The following is a 6,493-nucleotide window of genomic DNA, read 5'->3' as shown; positions in this document are numbered from 1 at the left end:
ATTAACAGAGTGACCGAATGTAACATAAGATGTTTTAGCACAATCAGTTAGTAACACATGGAAATAATTTTATCTTTTGGGTGATAGCATAAAATGCACAGAGGAAATTAAGCTCCTATCATACACCAACGCAAGTTTCTTTTTCATTGAAGTCAAAACAAGAAAAAAATTGAGTATCATAGCCATTCAACTCAATATTGCCCATCTTACATTATTTTTCCAATGTTATGATCACCCTTAAACACTTTAAAAGGTTTTCTTCGATGGCTAGTTCGGATGAACTCCTGGCTTTTCAAAGTTTGAAGTCAGGATTTCGGATCATTCAAAAAAGTTGACATTTATAGACCATTCATAAGATACTCCCAAGAGCATTAGGACTGGAGTCACGTTTAGGTCTGAGCATGTGAGAACAGTATGTTTCATTCTTAAAAGATTAACTTAGAGGAGTTTCATTTCCTATTTCATAGGTTATTTTATTATTTGGTTACTCTGGATGTTTTTTTTAATTCATATGATGCAGGTGTCATGAGTTAGGCTAATATTTATTACCCCTGTCTAAATTACTCAAAGGTAATTAAATCAACCACATTGCAGTGGGACAGGAGTCAGATGTAGGGCAGAACTGTCCTACCCTAATGGATATTAATGAACCAAATGGGTTATTCCCAGCAATTGGTGATGATTTCATTGGTCATCATTAGACTCTTAATTCCAGGTGTTTATCTAATTCAAATTCCACCAGCTGCCATAGGAGGATGCAAACCTTGGTCTCCGAACATTATTTGAATCTTTGGATTAATAGGTCAAGTGATAAAAACACTTGGCCACCACCTCCCTTCTTACTGCAGGCTCCATTATTTGTTTTATTTTATAGAATGTTATACCATGAGACACATCAATTACTAGGAAAGCTTTGTCTTACTCATTCTTTGAATCCTTATCTGCCCTCAATTGTTATCTGAAACAGCCAAACCAACCCATGTCAGCATGAGCCTAGTGTCACATAGGCCATATTGAGGAAAGGCAATTAGTGTGCTGGTTGTTTTTTTAAAAATTTGTTTATGAGCTGTGGGTACTTGTTGTTCATGAGCATGTCTCTTCTGTATTCGTGGCTAACCCTGCACCATTTATTACCAGAGTGTGAATTGTAAGAAGAGTTGCTTACAGCAAATCTACTCAAAGCAGATCCAAGCACAAACAGGTGCCAGGTGTGGTCACCTCTTACACCAGTGGCCAAGACAACTATCATTGACTGTCTTGCTTGCTCAGTCTGACTCCAGAACCACAGAAATGTGGTTGATTCATAACTAGCCTCTGTAATGGCCAGGCATGTCATTATGTTCCAGAACATTGCCTTTATACTTGGTAAGAGGTAAGGGTATCTTCTCCGATATCTAAGCTATGTCTAAACTAAGTTGTGGTTGCGAGAGAGGCCTAACTATAAGACAACCAGACAAACACTGACTTACAACCTGTGCACGTATTTCGGTGGCCTCATATTAATCCATTCAGGCCTTATGCAGCAGTCACCATTATAGATGTTAACTTTATCACTCCAGACTGATTTACTGAATTTAAATTCCACCAGCTATTGTGGTGAGATGTGAGCCTGTGTCCCCAGAGCATTAAGCTGGTTTTTGAGATTATTAGTCCAATGCCGCTACTCTCTCCCAGGGGCAATCCCACTGACTTAATATTTCATTGCCTGCTCCATATTTTAAACTTATGAGTGTTATATAGTACAGATTCAAATTAAAGCCAGCTTCTCTGGGTTACAGAAGTAAAATAAAATTGCGTTTATGCACACCTTTTTAGTTACGCACATCTCAATGAACTTTATAGCTCATTTAAGTAATTTTTGAAGCAATTAAAACATAAGAAACACAACTGCCAATTTGTGCACCACAGTGTCCAACTGACAACAGCATCATTAATGATGACCAGAGAATCCTCTGACCTGAGGAGGGAGATTGAGCATCTGATATAAAAGAGGTCACCCCTGCATTGACGTATCTGCATAGAATTTGTTTCATTTGATGCACTTATTGTCATGTGCATCTTGTTACAAAATACAGTGAAAAGTATTGCATGGTGTTGCCACTCTCCGGCACCGTCTTAAAACACAGAGAATGAACCAAAGCAGAGAATGTGAAGCCAGAAAAGTGAAGAAAGTGTCCAGCTTTGCAGTCCTTCTTGTTAAGTGCTCTGTCATAAGCCATGGACCTGGAGGCCAGGCATGAGACCCCTTCACTGCGCTGCTGCCACTGGAATAAAAGGCATCGCTCTTCTGCACCATTTCACCTCCACTGATACTCTCGCAAAGCGTGACAACTCCCACATGTCTAACAGTGCCATCACCTCACTGAGCACTGTCAACAATTTCAGTGTAGGACATTAGAGCCATTCTTGACATGAACCATCTAAATGCTGAGCCTTTGCTTGGAGCAATTATATTTAATGCAACAATAACCACAGTAAGAGCCGCAGGCTGCTTCCTGTGTACAGCCGCTTTATGCAGCCCACTCTCTAAGTGTGAAAACCCCAGTCACCTCATTTGTCTGTACCTGTCATAGATCCTCACTAAAACCCTCAGCAGGGGTATTCAACCCAATAGGAATGAACCCCAACATTTCACCATTGCTAATTTTAGAGCAAGACCAAATACCTGTTGCCACTCTCATAAATCACACTGCAACATTTGGAATTAGAACTCAGAGCTCTGCTGGTTAGTATTTTATCGGTCAAACAATTATGGTGAAAGGAGCTTAATTGGTGATATATCTCATTGATTTCCACTGAAGCTTGCTGTATAGTAGATCTGTTTCATACATTATAACACCAACTACCCTTCTGAAGCACCTAACAAACTGAAAAATTCACTGCGATGTCCTGATTTCCTGAGAGAAGCTTTTGCTTTCTTTTCTGAGTTTCATGACAGCGTATGCCAAGTAAGTTTTATTTAGCAGAATGCTACTGTGTCAATGGGCATTTGTCCTCTATCCCCATTTTACTTATCCTGAGAACCATCCTTGAAATTGCAGACATTAACATTATTTCCAAAGGTTGTGAAATTGCAAACACCAGCTAACAGAAGGTTTGATCAGAATTGTAAGCAGATTGCTTCAGCAAGTAATGCTGCACCTCAGGGATGGGTGGGGGTTTGAACTCAGACCTCCCACCTCAGCGAAGCAAGCACTACGACTGAACAATATGAGTCTCTTGGTCAGAATTCTGGGAAAGCTTCGCAAATGTAGGGTGGATCATAAATAGGCCTAACATCTGTCACTTATTGACTGCAGATCCACCTCTACAGTTACTGTAAATGCAGTGGCTCACTTGTCAATGGGCTCACTGTAGCTCCAAACTGTCTACAGAGTGAACATGCAGCCTCCTGCACCCCCTTTGATCTTTCCTTCAGTGTTCAGGTTGAAAGGCTGGCTCAAAGAGGGGCAATGGTTCGGACTGTGCCCATTGGAGGCCTCTTTCTTCCCTGATTTATTTCCCAGGCCCTCATTTCCCCTAAACTCGACTCCACGCTTCCTTCTCCCAAGTTTGACAATCTGGTCCCCAGTGAGACTTCCGACTTGGCCTCATTCCCAGCTCCCTGGCTGTTCTTCAGCACTGCAGGAACCACTGCAGGCAGGGCCAAGACAGCTATGGATTGGCTGGGAGCTCTGTGAGCTGGAAATTCATCACTGATGGCAATCAGGTGCCACCTTTGGCCAATTAATGGCCCAACCTCCATCAATGTCTGCAGGGTGAGCTGATCAAGCTTTAACACTGAGGGTTGGAGCAGCAGAGCCTCTCTACCTTACTACCACCACACCCCCCCCCCCCCCTCCCCACCATGCAATATCTGTCCAGTATTTCCCAGACAGAGACTTTAAAGATGCGTTTTACACCGAAACCAGAACCCAGAACTAGCAACCAAGACAAAACCTCAAACCATAGTTCGAGACATGACATACCAAATGTGTCTCAGTCAGAACCACTAATAAATTCAGAGCCAGATCCTCGAAACACAGGGCCATCTAGATCTTTAATTGATGTAAGAGACAGAATGTCAAATCTGGATTGCATCCAGAACCTCTAACCTGGGTCCCAGTCCAAACATCTGACCAGTGTCCCATCCAGCACCTCTAACCAGGACCCCAGCAGAACCTCGAACCTCTAACAGTCATAGAGACTTAGAGATGTACAGCACAGAAACAGACCCTTCAGTCCAACTCATCCATGCCGACCAGATATCCCAACCTAATCTCGTCCCATTTGCCAGCACTTGGCCCATACCTCTCTAAACATTTCATAATCATATACCCATCCAGATGCCTTTTAAATGCTGCAATTGTAGCAGCCTCCACCACTTGCTCTGGAAGCTCATTCCATACACGTACCACTCTCTGTGTGAAAATGATGCCCTTTAGGTCCCTCTTATATCTTTCCCCTCTCACCGTCTCTAATGTTGTAATATTTAGAATGACAAAAAAGTCTGAAATTGTTATAGCACAATGGAAGGAAAGGCGTATAAAGCTTGCTCATGGAATGCAAGTCGGTTGACCCTTTTTCTTATACTTATTGAAATCAATAATCAGTCTCATATGCTGCATTAAAAATCTATACCATTCTTTACAGTATAGTTAGGCAACTAACCTTCTCAAATATTACAACAGGATCTTGATCAGATGGTCCAATGGGCTGAGAAATGGCAGATGAAGTTAATTTAGATAAATGTGAGGTGCTGCATTTTGGGAAAATAAATCTTAGCAGGACTTATACACTTAGTGTTAAGGTCCTAGGGAATTTGCTGAAAGTAGAGACCTTGGAATGCAGGTTCATAGCTCTTTGAAAGTGGAGTCACAGGTAGATAGGATAGTGAAGAAGGCATTTGGTATGCTTTCCTTATTGGTCAGTGTATTGTGTACAGGAGTTGGGAGGTCATGTTGCGGCTGTACAGGACATTGGTTAGGCCACTCTTGGAATATTGCGTACAATTCTGGTCTCATTCCTATTGGAAGGATGGTGTGAAACTTGAAAGGGTTCAGAAAAGATTTACAAGAATGTTGCCAGGGTTGGAGCTATATGGAGAGGTTGAATAGGCTAGGGCTGTTTTCCCTGGACCATCGGAGGTTGAGGGGTGACCTTCTAGAGGTTTATAGAATCCTGAGGGGAGTGGATAGGGTAAATAGGCAAAGTCTTTTCCCTGGGGTGAGGGAGTCCAGAACTAAAGAACACAGGTGTAGGGTGAGAGGGGAAAGACATAAGAGAGTCCTAAGGGGCAGCTTTTTCACACAGAGGGTGGTATGTGTATGGAATGAGCTGCCAGAGGAAGTGGTGGAGGCTGGTATAATTACAACATTTAAGAGGCATCTGGATGGGTATATGAATAGGAAGGGTTTGGAGGGATATGGGCCGGGTGCTGGCAGGTGGGACTAGATTGGGTTGGGTTATCAGGTCGGCATGGACGGGTTGGACCGAAGGGTCTGTTTCCATGCTGTACATCTCCATGACTCTAAATATAAGTAAAATGCTGCAGATGCTCGAGATCTGACATTAAAACAGAAATGTATCAATTGTGTTTTAAATCTTGTTTTTAATGGAAGCGAATGAGACCCCACTAGGAATAATCATAATAATCATACACTCACTGATCGTGTAATACCACTCAACTGCCATCATATTAGATTGGATTTAAATAATTAACATTAAAAATTATGGCTTCAAGCAAACAAGACTGTGACATAATTTTCACGAGATTAGCATTTTTTGGGTAAGATATACAGGTGTAAACTCAAACGCCTCAGCTAGGTTTTCCATTTCTGTATACCTTCTCACGTTGACACTGGAAGCCAATGCTTTCGAGGTGGACTTAACTGTATGTATGCGATAATATGGACTGAGATGTTCAAGGGTTAGCGTTAAGTGTGTACTCACAGTATATATGTGTCTGAATTTAAACCTCTCTTCCCAACTCTAACAGTGTAGCTTTATCACTTTGGAAGAACAGAGTTGAAACGTGTGGTGCTGGAAAAGGACAGCTGGTCAGGCAGCATCCGATGAGCAGGAGAGTCAACGTTTCAAGCATAAGCTCTTCAACTGCGCCTGGAGGACCATCAATTCAGTGAACAATGAGCTTTGGGCTGCCTGAAACTTGTTGGTTTTCCAGAGCAAGGAGTTGACCCCGACTGAGGGCTGCAGACTGGCATATTCCACGGTCTCGGACTATGCGCTGAGGGGCGCACTAAAGCTTGGGGCAGCTGCTGCCAAGGGGCAGTGAGGAAAGACCACTGTCTGAGGGCTTCCTGCTGAAGGTAAATGGGAGTCTGTTCAGTTATTGGACCTTCCTAGTGCCTCAAATATATGTAAGTACTAGTACTGCATGTGTAAGAGAGACCTTTGGTATTTTTGGATAGAGTCAAAGTCCAATGTATTTGTTTATTTACTTGTTTGTTTACTCCACACTTGCAGCCATGCGCCGCTACCTACATTCCCTGCA

The sequence above is a fragment of the Chiloscyllium plagiosum genome, chromosome 37 (genome assembly GCF_004010195.1).
Source record: "Chiloscyllium plagiosum isolate BGI_BamShark_2017 chromosome 37, ASM401019v2, whole genome shotgun sequence".
In the NCBI taxonomy this organism is placed as follows: domain Eukaryota; kingdom Metazoa; phylum Chordata; class Chondrichthyes; order Orectolobiformes; family Hemiscylliidae; genus Chiloscyllium; species Chiloscyllium plagiosum.
The sequence above is the reverse complement of the archived record's forward strand: the minus strand, read 5'-3'. Positions refer to the sequence as shown.